At 34.2% G+C, this 15,883-nt stretch overlaps 1 non-coding gene and 1 pseudogene across 1 annotated transcript; both read right to left on the bottom strand.

Annotated features, from left to right (window-relative positions):
- Positions 1–15,883, bottom strand: part of LOC113256984 (ribose-phosphate pyrophosphokinase 2-like) — a 137,668-nt pseudogene that overhangs the window by 105,659 nt on the left and 16,126 nt on the right.
- On the bottom strand, positions 9,340–9,443 carry LOC113257285 (U6 spliceosomal RNA). The gene has a single exon (XR_003316913.1). It is a non-coding gene; the product is annotated as a U6 spliceosomal RNA (small nuclear RNA).

Raw genomic sequence — 15,883 nt, 5'->3', positions numbered from 1 at the left:
AAATATTTTATTTATTTATTTGAGTGAGTGAGCAGGGGGTGGAGCAGAGGGAGAGGGACAAGCATACTCCATGTCAAGTGCAGAGCCAGATGCAGTCCTGATCTCATGACCCTGAGATTATGACCTGAGCTGAAATCAAGAGCTGGACGCTTAACTGACCGATCCACCCGGGCACCCCTAAAATATTATTCTGATAAATTCCATTCCATCCCATTCCATTCCATCCCATCCCATTCTTTGGTTTCTAAAATGCTTGTCAAAATTAGTTTTATGGTTCACTAATAGTTTTTTTTACCTACAATATGAAATACACTCTTCTAGAGACTAAAGTTTCCACAGAGAAGTCATGGGACATTATACTGGAGCCCTCATTGGAAGGAGATCAAGGAAGGCCTTAAAAGGCAGGCAAAGGGCATCTTTAAAAATCAGTCTACGTTATTATTAGACAAATGTTAGGCAATAATTTAGGAGTCGCTATAAGTTTTTGAGTTGCTGTAGCATTATTACTGCTTGGTTTTAGAAAGACAGATATGCAGCAAATGTGTAGACAGTATTGGAGAGTTTGTTAGTATGATATAGTAACAGTATAGATAAGAAATCTCCATTAGAGTAGATGTGAAGAGCAGGGAAGAGTGTCACAGTAGAATTTATACAAAACATATCCGAATGGAAAGAGGAAGAGAAAGAAAGGAGCTGAAAGACTTTGAGTTTGGGGTGATTAGAATTTTGTGGTAGTTACGGGCTTGATTGTGTTCTCCCAAAGTTCATATGCTGAGGTCCCCCCAGTACTTCAGAATATGACTATATTTGGAGAGATGGCCTTTAAAAAGGTAATTAAGTTAAACTGCAGCCATTAGGGTGGGCCCTAATCCAATACAATTTGTGTCCTACAAAATGAGGAGATTAGGGGCAGAGAGAGAGAGCATATGCTATATATAGAGAAAGAAAATCAATGCCCACTCAGACATAAGCAGCCATGGAAACTTTGACTTCAGGCCTGAGCTGAAGATTGTACAAAATGTGGAAGACAAAGTTAAGACACAAAATGTATTAAAAATAAATGTTGCAGGATGCCTGGGTGGCTCAGTGAGTTGGTTATCTGCCTTTGGCTCAGGTCAGGATCCCAGGGTCCTGGATCAAGTCCTGGATCGGGCTCCTTGCTCAGCAGGGAGCCTGCTTCACCCTCTGCCTGCTGCTCCCCCTGCTTCTGCGTGCGTGCTCTCTCTCTCTCTCTCTCTCTCTCTGTCCCTGACAAATAAGTAAATACAATCTTTAAAAAAAATAAATGTTGTGAGTAATAAATTTTACCCAAGGCATTCATTTCTTTAGACGTTGCTCAGAAAATACATTTTTCTTGTTTTTTATTTTTTATTTTTTTCTCCAAATTAGAAAATACATTTTTAAAAATGATGGTTTTAAAAGTTTTCTTCAGGTCTACCAGTGTTGAACATTCATACTCAAATGAGGAATACCTAGCCACCACCATATAGAAGCTTAAGGAAAACAGGTAATATGACTCAAAGTTTTTTCTATGGCTGTAGCAACCATAATACTTATTGTGATAGTATCCAAATCTGAATAAATATACTAATGGGACACTTCTTTATGTGCTGAAATTTAAAAAATTATGTTATAAAAATTATAGTGAATGTCACAAGTGATATTATAAACATAAATTGAATAGATAAATACATTTTAGAAAATTAGGTATTAAATCCAGTTCAAAGACTTATTTACTTATTTGAGAGAGAGATAGAGACAGAGTGAGCGAGTGTGAGGATGGACAGAGGGAAAGGGAGAGAGAGAATCCAAGCAGACTCCATGCTGAACGTGGAGCCTGACACAAGACTCAATCTCATGGTCCGGAAATCATGACCTGAGCGACAACCAAGAGTCAGATGCTCAACCGACTGAACCACCCAGGCACCCCAGGTATTATATCCATAAGTCAAGAATGAGTACGTTCTAAAACTTATCTACAATTTTAGAAAAGATACATTTCATAAACACGAGGTGCAAATTTCTCACTAAAAACATAAGTATTTCTACAATGAGTTCCGTTCAAGTCTGTACACATGCTTTAAGTTATTTTAAAAAACCAAGGGAGGTATGGAAAGGAAATTAGATGGACTGTTTTTGTATTGAGTAAAAACAAAATCAAACAAATACACACAAAACCCCACCCTCAGAAATATTAAGTTAAATAAACTATAGAAAAAAGCCCAAGACTCAAAAAAGTTCTAAGATTAAAATTTAATTGAATTTGAGAATTAAAGGAATAAATAGAAAACACTTAAGCTGAGTCTCATTTTTTATAAATTTAAATGAACAGGTAAGCCTGTTTTCTAAAATTAGGAATGGTTAGTCTTTGGAGAACATAAACCTAATTATAGGTTTTATTTCATGATACTGTTCTTTATTTAAGACGAACCAGCTGAAAGGCTTAGATGTTTCCACCTATGGTTACTTAATATAATTTTTCCCATAAAATTTTGCATCTGTGTTGTTTAATTCAGTGGGTATATTAGGCAAGGGAACAAGTTACTACAGGCTTCTGTGAAATCACTATTTCCATAAACTTTGGCATTCAATTTACCCAGTGAATGGGCCTTTAGATTTTAAAGATGCTTAGATTGTTTTAATGTAATTGGCGCTTGACTCTGAAAAGAAATTCAAGTAAATATTCAGCGCTAGGAGAAGAGCTCAACTCCAGTTCCTGAGGCAGAAATGAGTTTGCTCTAATTCCTCTCTATGTATTAACTGCCTATACAAAGTCTGAGAACTAAAAATAAACAAATGAACTGTGTCTCTTATAATTTATTTAAAGATAGGAGGTTATTAAATAATTTAATATCATTAATCTGTCAAGTACTGTCTTCTTCATTAAAGAGAGCACTATTTGTAACAACAACTTTATGGTTTAAAAGCAATTATATGCACAAATGGCTGCAGGAAAAGAGAGATAATGAGAAAATGTGGAACTCCTAGAAGTAAATCAACAAAAGAATTAAAAAAGAGAGTTATGCCAAATTATCTCACACCTTTCAGAAATTAGAGGTTCAATAACTTGATATTTTGTGTATAGAGAAGTGGTCAAGTATGTTCGAATGCACTCTTTTAATCTAGGCATAATACCTGGCACAAGGTGAGCAAAGGATTAGGGACTTATTTCTCTTACTCCTGGTTTACTCATTCACCAAACTAGTATTTTTTGAGCACTTATTAGGAGAATTTCCTTTCCTTATTAATATGCAACACATGGGAGATAAAAAAGAAAAGCTGAATCATACTTCTGGACTCATGAGGTTTTTGATGATGGTCAAATTAGACAGAAAAGAGTGGGGGGTTTGTAATAACCTGGTGATCTGGATCTTTAGAGCTAGATCATCTAAAACATTTGAGACAAAAATTAAGCGTAGTTGTTTCCTAACTCAACTACTTTGTGAATAATCTAAGTGGAGATGACATCAGTGAAGGAAGATGTAATGGTAGAATTTCAGAATTGATAAAATATTAACAACTATTCCTTCTTTGATTGTATCTTGATTTACAGAAAAAGTCAATAATGAGTAATATAATAGACTTTAGAAGTCAAGAGAAATTCTATTACTTTAATTGTGTTAACACTGACTTTATCATTAATGTTATTTTGGTGCCTATTTCTTTGTAACATAAGACATGATAATTATACATTTTAAAAGTAAAATATTTATTAGTTTTTGTGTAGGATTTTTATTTAAGTATAACCAAAAGAAAAATTAAAATAAAGCATTTTGAAACTATTTGGTCACTGTTGCTTTTGTATGAAAAAAGCTGATTTGGAGAAGATACTGTATATATCTTTGACTCTCTAAGTCTTTCACTCCATATTTTTGTTTTTCAATCCTTTCCGGTACATATACATGGCAAAATATCTTTGATCTCACCCCTATTGTTCTATATATTTTGCTGCTACTAATACTCAAAGTTTCCTAATCTATTCTATGTCTGTTCCTTGAAGCTTTGAAATCTTCCTGGACTGTCCAATTGTCAAGTCTAAACGCTGCTTGAGCCAGGGGTTCATTCTGGCTTGTATTGCTATTTATACATCCCATATTGAATTTTCAGTCATAGCCCCATGATATGTCTGGTTAATTCCCACTGTTATCCTTCAGTTGCTGACAGTTCCTTCCTTCACCATTCTCTGACTGCTTCCAAACTATTATTATCAAACTTGAGTCCTTTGATGTCTTGGAATTTTGGTCCTGTCCATTCATGTGTAGTTCAAACATGGTATTAGGTGATTAACATGACTATTGCAACCTAAAGCAATAATACTGTCTTGGAAAATCCTTACTTTAAACCTGGGATACAGTGGGTATTCTTTATGAATTTTCCATACACACAGAAACCAAGTCTATTTCTAAGAAAATGTATTAGAACCAAAAGCTCTAAGCAAGCAGTAACTTATTCCAGAGGTGTTTTTCTTTTTCTTTCTTTCTTCTTTTTTTTTTTTTAAAACTTCTAAGTTTAAAATCCTTTCAGGGTATTTTTCTGAGTTATTGTAACCATCTATCCATATTTTCATCAGTCAGTAACAAATATTGTCTGAATGTCAGTCATTGTCCTAGATATTCTTGAGAAGAGTTAATACATAATATAGATATTCTTATTACCTCTGGAGAGCTTGGAGTTTCATAAGCAGTGTGGATAAGTAATGAGGGAATTTAAAATTGTATGTGTGTATGTTAAGGGTTTTGAGAGCAGGAGTAAAAGGCTCTGTGGCAATATACAGTAGAGGCAACTATCTGGGATTTGAGGATTCAGAGAAAATGTCTTGAAAAGACTAAGCTGAACTCTGAAGTTAGAGTGACAGCGAGACTGGGGTAAAGTAACGATGTATGCAGAGTGAGCAGAATACACATTTGCAGTTTAGCATGGTGTGAGGCAGAAGTAGGGAAGTGGGGAAAGAAGTAGGAAGGTAGACTTGAGTATTAAGCAGGGCCCAAATTATGAACTACAGGTAAAATTAAATCATGTGGATCACAAACTAACAACAAAGGGGAATCATTAATGTGTCTTGAATTAGGGAATGATGAGATAGAGTGGAGAATGGACTAGAGGGAGGAAGCATAGAGATGTGGGGACTTGTAAGGGGCGATTTTAGAAATCTAGGTAGGAGATGATGGATGGTTTGAACTAGAATGGTGGTTCTATACATGGACAGAAATTGATGGATGTGAGAAATTTTTTAAAAGGTATGCTGAGAATTAAGAAGTGATTTAATATTTAAAGTGAGAATGAAATTGATTATAATGACTATTGCCTTGAGTAGACAATGGTGATACCATGTATAGAGATAGGGAATATAAAGTATAAGGAGTTTGGGGAAGAGGACATGGTAGATTATTCTGGGACATTTTGACTCCGATATGTGAGTAGAACGTGGAAATACCGGTATAAGTAGTATAATATTTGATTTGGTATACATCAACATGTAGTAGTTACTAAAGCCATGGAAGTTAAGGTACTTACATAGAGTAACATTATATGCAACTAATGAATCGTTGAACACTACATCAAAAACTAATGATGTACTGCATGTTGGCTAAAGGAACATAATACAAAAATTAAAACAAATAAAGTGAAAAGAATTTGCATACCTGAACTTTAAGGAGAATAACATTTAAGGAAAGTATAAGAATCTCACATACACACAACACATCAAGAAGATGCAAGTGAGGTGGGAAGAAAACCAGGAAAATGAAATGTGATGAATGCAAAGGAAGAACGTGTTTTGAAAAGGAAGGAATGGATAATGTGTCAGATACTGTCAAAAAATGAAGTAAAATAATAGGTGAGTGCCTACTGGTTTAGGTAGACCTCATTGACTTTGGAAGAATAATTGGGGTAGAACCAAATTACTGTGAAAAATGAGTGGAAAATGAGGTAGAAACTATGAACATAGCTATGAATTTAGATTAGTTGTGGATGGGAATAAAGAGTTAGGATAGTGTCTGGATTAGGTTGTAAGACTTTGGAGGAGACTTGAGGCCAATGGACCCTTGAACAGTATGAAGGTTAGAGGTGCCAATCCCTACACAGCCGAAAATCTGCATATAACTTTTGACTCCCACAAAGCTTAACTACTAATAGCCTACTATTGACTGGAAGCCTTACTGGTGACATAAACAGTCGATTAACACATTTTTTACACTGTATCTATTATATACTGTACTTTTACAATAAGCTGGGGAAAAGGAAATGTTAAGAAAATTACAAGAGAAAATATATTTACTGTATTTATCAAAAAAATCCATGTAAGTGGAGTTATGCTGTTCAAACCTGTGTTGTTCAAGGATCAGCTATAGTTTATATTCTGATAAGAATTGGTTTCATAGATAATTGTAGTATTATAATTTTCATAATAACTGAGTAAGGATGGCAAATTTCTTCAGACTGGAACTTCTTGGCACTGCATTTTAGTGGGCTTTGACAATGCCCATATGGTCTGGTTATTAGTAATGTTCCAAAAATTAATCTTACTTATATTCAAGTATGTATCAATAGGTTAGTCAGAATATTAATTAATTAACTAATTAATTAATAGAATTATAGACTACTTTTAGAAAAGTTTCAGATTTATGGAAAGATTGAGTGGATAGTACCCAGAATTCCCATACATCCTTCTCCCACCAGCAACCCCACACACAGTTTCCCCAATAGTTAGTATCTTATATTAGCATAGTCTGTTTGTTACAATCAATGAACCGACATTGGTACATTATTATTAAGTAAAGTCCATAATTTTTTCAGACTTCCTTAGCTTTTACCTAATGGCTTCTTTCTGTTTGGGATCATGTCTCCTTAGTCTCCTCTAGGTTTTGATAATTTCTGAGACTTTCCTTGTTTTCAATGACCTTGACAATTTGGGGGAGTACTCGTGAGATATATTTAGGATGACCATCTACTGGAATTGGATGTTTTTCTCATTATTAGACAGGGGTTATGTGTTTTGGGGAGGAAGGTCACAGAGGTAAAGTGTGTCATTGTTATCATATCATATCAAGGGCACATACAGTCTACATGATTTGTGACCATTGATGTTGACCTTGGTCAACAGGCAGAAGTAATGTTTTTCAGGTTTCTTCACTGTTACTTTTTCCCTCCTGTTTTCATACTACATTTTTTGGAAGGAAGTGACCATGTGCAGCTCACACTTAAGGATGGGGAGTTATTTTCCTCAACCTTTAGGACGGAGCATCTAAATAATTTATGTGGAACTCTTCTGCATGGGAGATTTGTCTCCTTTCTCATTTTTAACTTATTTAACCATTTATTTATATCAGTATGGACTCATGGGTATTTATTTTAACCTTTGGGTTACAATCCAGGACTACTTTATTTTATTGCTCCAATTGTTCCAGCTTTAACATTTGGGAGGTCTTTTAGTTGGCTCCTGTGTCTCTTTGACCTTCTTCACCATTTTCTTTTAATTAAAATTTTAAAATTTGAGCACTGTGTTTCATCTCTTCATTCTACTCACCCTCACCCTGAGCTCTGGCAACCATTGATTTTTTTATGTGTCACTGTAGTTTTGTCTTTTCCAGAATGTGATGTGGTTGGAGTCATGCACTATGTAGCATCATCCAAGCTAACTTATTTCACTTACAATATACATTTAAGGTTCCTCCATGTCTTTTTTGTGGCTTGATAGATCATTTTTTTAATCCTTGGATAATATTCTATTGCTTGGATGAACTACAATTTGTTTATTCATTTGTTGAAGAATATCTTGGTTGCTTCCAATTTGGGGTAATTATAAATAAAGCAGTTATAAACATTTGAGTGCAAATATTTTTATGGACATAAGTTTTCCACTCAATCAGATAAATACCTAAGAGCATGATTGCTGAAATGTATGGTAATGCTATGTTTAGCTTTGTAAGAAAGTACCAAACTGTCTTCTAAAGTGGCTGTACCTTCTTGTACATTTCCACCAGCAATGAACTGGAGTTCCTGTTGCTGCGCTTGATTGTCAGCATTTGTTATTGCCAGCTTTTTTTATTTCAGTCATTCTAATAATGATATCTCATTATTGTTTTAATTTGAAGCTCCCTAATGAAAAATGATGTTGAGCATCTTTCATATAGTTATTTGCCGTCTGTACATCTTCTTTGATGAGGTGTATGTTCAGATCGTTTTACCATTTTTTTTTTAAAGATTTTATTTATTTATTTGACAGAAAGAGAGAGACAGCGAGGGAGGGAACACAAGCAGGGGGAGTGGGAGAGGAAGAAACAGGCTCCCAGCGGAGCAGGGAGCCCGATGTGGGGCTCGATCCCAGGACTCCGGGATCACGCCCTGATCCAAAGGCAGACGTTTAATGACTGAGCCATCCAGGCGCCCCCGTTTTACCATTTTTTTAATGAGTTGTTTTCTTATTAGTGAGCTTTAGGAATCGTTTGCATATGTTAGATACAAATCTTTTGTCAGATATGTGTTTGGCAAATATTTTCTCATAGTATGTGTCTTTTCATTCTCTTAAGATTGTCTTTCACAGAGCAAAAGTTTTCAATCTTAACGAGACCAACTTACTAATTTTTTTTTGTGACCATCATGCTTGTGGTGTTGTATCTAAAACCTCATCCTCACACCAAGGTCACCTAGATTGTCTCCTGTGCTATCTTCTAGAAATTTTATAGTTTTTGATTTTACATTCAGGTTGTGATCTATTTGAGTTAATTGTTGAGTTAATTGGTTGGAAGGTCTAAGTCCCAAATCTAGATTTATTTTGCATATGGATGTCCAATTATTCCAGTACCATTTGTTGAAAAGACTATCTTGTTTCCATTTAATTGCCTTTGCTCCTTTGTGAAAGATCAGTTGGCTTTATTTGTGTGGGTTTATTTCTGGGTCTTATGTTTTGTTTCATTGATTTATGTGTCTGTTCTTTTGCCAAAACCATGCTCTTTTGGTTACTGTAGCTTTATATTAAGTCTTCAAGTCAGACAGTCTCAGTTTTCTAAATTGTTTTTCATCTTTAATAGAGTGTTGACTATTCTGAATCTTTCATCTTCCCATATAAACTTTGGAATGACTTTATTGATATCCATCCACAAAATAACATTCTGGAATTTTGATTTGGATTACCTTGAAACTATAGATCAAGTTGGGAAGAATTGACATCTTAACAATATTGCATCTTCCTATCCATGAGCATGGAATATCTCTCCATTTATTTAGATATTCCTTAATTTCTTCTATCAGATTTTTGTGCTTATTCTCATATAAATGTTACACATATTTTGTTGGATTTATGTCTGAATATTATATTATTTTCTTGTTGTTTTTTTTTTTTTTTTTATGGAACGCTTCACAGACTTGCATGTCATCCTTGAGCAGGGGCTGTGCTAATCTCTGTATTGTTCCAGTTTTGGTATATGTGCTGCCAAAGTGAGCAGTATTACATTATTTTGGTCCTAATGTAAATAGTATTGTGTTTTAAATTCAAATTCCAATTTTCCATCAATGGTATATAGGAAAGCAATTGACTTTTGTATATTAACCTTGTATTTTGCACTTCTGCTTTGAGCACTTATTTTTCCAGGAGGTTTTTTTGTGATTTCTTGGGATTTTCTACATAGACAATCATGTCATCTCTAAACAAGGACAATTTTATTTCTTACTTCAAAGACTATATACATTTTATTTACTTTTTTTTTTTTTTTTTTTGGTATTAGTGTGTTAGGACTTGTAGTATAATGTTGAATAGGAGTTACGAATGGGACTATCCTAGCCTTGTTTTCAGTTTAGTGGTAAACATCTAGTTTCTCACCATTGAGTATGATGTTAAGTATAGGTTCTTTACAGATGTTCTTTATCAAGTTGAGGAAGTTCCCCTTCATTCCTAGTTTGCTGAGGGTTTTTATCATGGATTAGTGTAGGTTGTTAGGATGTGTCAGGTATTTTTTTTTTTAACATCAATTGATATGATCATGTAAATTTTCTTCTTTAGCCTGTTTATATGATCGATTACTTTAGTTGATTAACATTTGTTGAACCAGTCTAAAAATCTGGAATAAATCCCACTTAGTCATGGTATATAATTCTTTGTATATACTGTTGGATTTGATAATATTGTATTGAAGATTTTTGCATCTCTGTTTATGAGAGATAATGGCCTGAAGTTTTCCTTTCTTGAAACTAATGTCTTCATTTGGTTTCAGTATTAATTTTTAATGGAGATATTCCTGGTTTTTGAGTTAGGATTTTTAGCAGTGCAATAACACCTATTTTATGCCTTCTAATTAAATTAAATTTGATTTATTTCAATTTGATTCAAGTAATTTGATTCAGTACCATCATTAAATAATGTATAAGGCACTCTGCTATGTATTGAACTAGATGATAGATAAAACAGGTTCCAGCTTCTTGAGGCTGACAATCAATGAATATGTTCCCTTAAGAGAACAAATTCTAGGTCGTATTAGTTGGTGATAGAAAAGGAAGTTCTTTAAAAACTGTTTAACGAAGCTTTGGTAGACAAATGAATTTATGTATCTATCCTAGAATATTTGCTTCTTCTGAGGAGCATGGATTTTACCTGTTTTTGTTTTCATTGTATCCTTAGGACCTAGGACAGCTTCTGGAATAGAATAAATACTAAAGAAATTTTTATTGAATAAAGAAATAAATTGTTGGTATATTTCTGAATAATGATCTGCAACTGGTATTCTAAATGTAGGCATCTTCAACTGTCCTAGAAATGTTTTTAAGTGCTTAATGTAGTGCTATCTTTGACAAGTTTTTTTATAATTTTCATAATAACATTTTATTTTCTAGTCACAACATCTTAACATCATTGCAGTTGCCACTTATAAAAATATTTAAAATTATGTTTTGATATATTTTTGATTGCTCACTTAGGAGGATATAAAGAAAATAATTTTATTCTCAAATTAACCCATCTCCAAAATCATGTAAATGAATTAATTCTTATTTTAAGGATATTTTCACTTCACCACACACATAGTGCCTGTGGTCCTCCTTCCCCTTCTCAGTGAAGTTACCTGTAGTGTTTAATATAATCATAATGTTCATTTCCATGGGTCAAAAAGAATGTCCCTTCATTGACCCATGCACAGTTTTTCCTTTTTGTCTTATACCTCTACCATTCTCTTAGTTCTTGTGCTGTATGATGCGGTATACTAACCACATGTGCTTACTGAGCATCGAATGTGGCTAGTGCCACAAGGTGAAATCAAATTTTTGATATATTGGGTTAAATAAAATGTATTAATAAATGGATTTTACCTGTTTTTTAAATATATCTACTTGGGGATTTAAAATTACATATGTTTATCACATTATATTTCTGTTGGACAGTGTTGGAACTGTTAAGGATATGTAGGATTGCTATTTATTTGTCACTGGGAAGAAACTAATTGTGATTTTTTAAATTGTTTATCATGCATGTACTGATTTTTTGATGCCCAGAGAAAAACACAAGCAACTTGCTGCCTAAACATTGATGTATCCAACAGGCTTTTCCAACGATGGGAAGTTGGTAACAAATTGGTTGAGTCTGATATTTATGAAAGAAGATGACCCCATGGGTCAAATTCTATACCTAGATAATCTAGATAACATGATTAGGTGGTTTGATCTCCCTTGACATGAGTATTAATACTGTATTAGAGTTTATTCCTAAGTCTTTACCTGGTTTGGATTCCTAAACCACATTCAAATTAGTGTAGTTTCTCTGCTACTTTTTCAACAGGGGAGGCAGCTTCTGTTTTACTGTGAACATTCTCATTATCTGTACTACTACTAGCTTTTGAATCACACTAAGTTATTTCTCTAGCCTTGAGGTCTGTGCCTTTCACATTCTGTAGACCATCACACAATTTCCCCCAATTTTTTTTTCCTAGCAAATTTGTCTTGGGTAATTTATGCTTCATTTATATTTCCACATGAATAAAACAATCTAACTCATTCATCATTTTGATTGCTATCCTTTGGAACATTTCCTATATTTAAACTATTCTGGATTAGAGAAACCTCAGTACTTTTCTTTCCTGAAAATAAGTGCGATCTCCATTTCATGAACAAGTTATGTTCCAGAAGGGTAGGAATCACAGCTGGAGTTTCAGTCCCAAGGCTAGCTCACCAATCACATTGTATACCAAAAGTATTGTGTCAATAATGCTGTGAAATTTAACACTGCATACTTAAATGTCTCTGTGAAAAGCCATACATTTTCAGTTTGGGATGGCAATAGTGCATTTTTTACTGTGATGAAATTATGGAAGTCTCCCTGACAGTCCTATCTTTTAGCAAGAAGAAGGGGGAATCTTTCTAAATTAGTTTTTGTGGGTACTGCTGGGGCCAGTTTAGTGATTTAAGTAGCGGAGGTGTTGGGGAGAAAACTCACTTTTTGGCACTGGATTCTGGCCTTAATTAATCTTCCTTCCTTCCTTCCTTCCTTCCTTCCTTCCTTCCTTCCTTCCTTCCTTCCTTCCTTCCTTCTTGTTCCCCTACTTTATTTCATAGCACCATCTATGGCTTAGAATTAAAGTTTCTGTTCATCATGGTCTAATATAGAAGAAAAAAAGTGTTTTTTCCTCTCCTTTTCTAAAACAAAAATTTTTTCTCATTATTTATTTGCCATTTGTAGAAATAAGGGAATGACAGTCTTTTCTATGTGACATTACCCTTATTCCACTCAGTGATTTTATTTTATTTTTTTAAATAAAATAATTTTTTTGTCCTAATGATTTAGAGGTGATATGGATGGTGGAAGATAATCTCTGTACAAAAAAGGTTTAAAGAACATCAGTCCACATTTCAGTGGAAAACCAGTCGTAGGCAGTGCTGGAGATTCACCAAAGGCACTAGCTCTGGGATGGGAGAAGCTCTTACTGTGGAATCTGGAGCAAGAGCTTATAAGGACAAAGCAGTGGGAATGACCCGGTCTAAGAGAGGAGCAGGGTGGAGATACGGCAGTTTACTGAGATTGTAGCACTTCATTCTTTAGATTTTTTTTTCTCTTCTGGCCTTAACTAAAGGAAAGGGTGAGAAGTGGAGAGAACATGGATCAATAGGACAAAATCTTAGGTTGAAGCCAAGGAGAAAAGGGAAGGTAGAAGAATTTTCAAGATATTTCCCTATTTTGAATGTATATTTGCTCATCTCAGATTTGTTTTCCTTGAAGAGCTTTGTATATCTTTTGTATCATCAATAGCCTTCCCTCCTCCTTTAAAAGATACCTTAAATATGTCATGGTTTGTACTTAGTTAACTCCGTGTTTATGGAATTCAACTTTAATTCATAGGAATGATATCCATTGAGTGGTTTTGTATAGTAGGTGCCATTTCAGAACCTATAAATAGGTTTAAACTGGGGTCCTTGGAGTTCGTGAACTTGTAAACCATATTAAAAAGCATGCTTCTTGGAACATTCACTTAAGGTGGGGGAAAAAAAGTGACCTGAGGTCACTTGTGATGCATGTGAATAAGCAAAGTTAAATAAATTTATTTTGCTATAGAATTTTACTGATTTCTTAACCTGATACACATATTGTAACTGTCCAAAAGGGAGATGCAGTGTTCATCATTCAAAGATATTATTAGCCAGAGAATTCTTTTTAAAACACTACTTCCAAGAACTAGGACAGTTTGGAATACAATATGTGAAATGCTGAAATATATTTCATTTTAATATCATTTTCCCACATGTTTTAAGACTAGGCCTTTTCTAAAACATAAATCTAAGTGCTCAAGGAAAAAAGTCTTTATTTTTTTGGTATTTGTCATGCTGCAATTTTATCAGCATTACTTATTTGAAATCAACTGGAGAATTTATTTGGAAAAAAGGAGTTCTGTAACAAAACAAAATATGATAACCACAAATCTAGCCAAGTGCCTCATTTTTGTAAGTTAGAAAACCTGGGGCCAGACATTCCTTGAAGTGATTTATTATAGATCTTATAACAAGCTAAGTCTCAGAACCCTAGTCCAGTATTCTTTTGTATTCCCCAAACTACAGTGAATATGTCCAGTAAAGCTCAGATATAGTAAAAATGAGCTGTATAATACAGACCCCACTCAGTGACAACAAAATTTAGTTCTTCTCAACCTATTCCTCAAGAGTATTTGCTTATTTATTTCATGCATATAATTTTTTCTCATGTTAAATTAAGGAACTTCACTGACATTTATTCTTATACAAATTATACTTCATTGGACTAAAAAATATGCGATTATATTTTATTAAATTCTATAATATTTTTCTTTTTTCAGTTAAAGTGATTACACTAATATATGTTAAGTAACCTTTTTGCTGCGTATTCCTATTCTTTATTTCTTATGGCTCCATTTTTTCATGCTTGGCTTAAAATTCTCAGCTGCCAGTCATTGTGATGAAAGAGCATGATTATGGGCTTTGGAGTGAATCACAACTGTTCTTGAATTCCAGCTCCATTTACTAGGCGTGTGACCTTGGGCAGATCACAAAACTTCTATGAGCCTAAATTTTCTCAACAGAAATGTGGTGTGAGTCAGCTTCATGGGTTACCACAAAGTTCACAGGTTTTTCTATTCAGACCTTAGACAAAGTCATAAACCCCAGGTCTGTTTTTTTTTGCTTTTCCTTCCCTCCTTCCCTTCCTTCCTCTCTCCTTCCATTCTTCCCTGTCCACCTTCCCCCTACCATTGTAGCAAACAAAACCTAATGTATCCATTGGTGGTATTGTTGGGTTGCTTTTGAGGATATCTTTCCCCAACCTGTGTTGAATTAGACACGGGTTCTCCAACTATTAATCTATTTTATAATTTAAAGGACAAGGCTTTTTTTTTTTTTTTTTTTTGCTTTAAAGCAAATCACTTTATAAAAGTAGATGAGAAACCACAAATAAAGCAGGTCATAGGAACATTGGAAAGCTTAAAAATGTTATTTTTAACTTTTCCTTATATGCATTTTTTTATTCATTTTTTTCTTCTTGATATTTTTTTCTGTTTGAACTTGTCACTTGACTGTGCCTTTTATTCTTTTGTCCTATACAGTCTTCCAAGATGCCACTTTGCCTAAAATATCAATTTTGTGGTTTGCCAATCCACAGTCCTTGTACATGTAGTGTATGAGTTCTCCATGTATTTCTATCCTCCTCTCAGTACAGTTGCTCTTGGGTTTTATAAGCCAGGAACAGCTGAATCACATCAACCAATATGAATATCAGGAGTTGCTTTATCAACTTTCCTTCATAGATTCTCCCACTACTGGCCCATGAGGCCATATGCCAAGCAGGTAGAGAGATAGAGCCCTAATGAGAATAATTATACCCACATCTTTCAGAACTAAACAGCTGTGTTATATTCAAACTCCACATATAAATGAGAAAGCTTGTATTTGGACACTTGGCTGTGTTTTGCTTCCAGGGAGTATCTAGATACCCAATTCTTCGCTCATTTATGAAGACATTCTGCCTTTAAAAGCATTTAGATAGGAAAATTTGCTGCAGCTATTACAAAGTTGCAATTGAAGCCAAAACATTCAAGCCAACGTTCATACAAGTATATCTTTTCTGTACAGTTAGAATTTGGAATAATTACGTCACTCGTGAGAGATAGTTTAGTGTGTTCCAAATGGCACTATTTAAATTTCCATTTGCTGTTGTGTAGAATCAGCTAAATGATACAGTTAAAATTGAGCAAGTAAGTGAAATTACAAATAGGGTGACTGTAACATTGTTAAAGCATTTTGGCATTTTAAATCCTAAATTTTCATGTTCCCCTAGCAGCAGAGGTCACTGGCATTATAACATTTTCTTTTGTCTCCTTGGGTTGTTGCTGCCATCAAAATTACATCATTTTAAAGAGTCCTACTTAGCTGAGAAGATCAACAA

This window comes from Ursus arctos, unplaced genomic scaffold (genome assembly GCF_023065955.2).
Source record: "Ursus arctos isolate Adak ecotype North America unplaced genomic scaffold, UrsArc2.0 scaffold_4, whole genome shotgun sequence".
In the NCBI taxonomy this organism is placed as follows: Eukaryota; Metazoa; Chordata; class Mammalia; order Carnivora; family Ursidae; genus Ursus; species Ursus arctos.
Note: the sequence above shows the minus strand (reverse complement) of the source record. Positions and strands in the feature narration are given on the sequence as shown.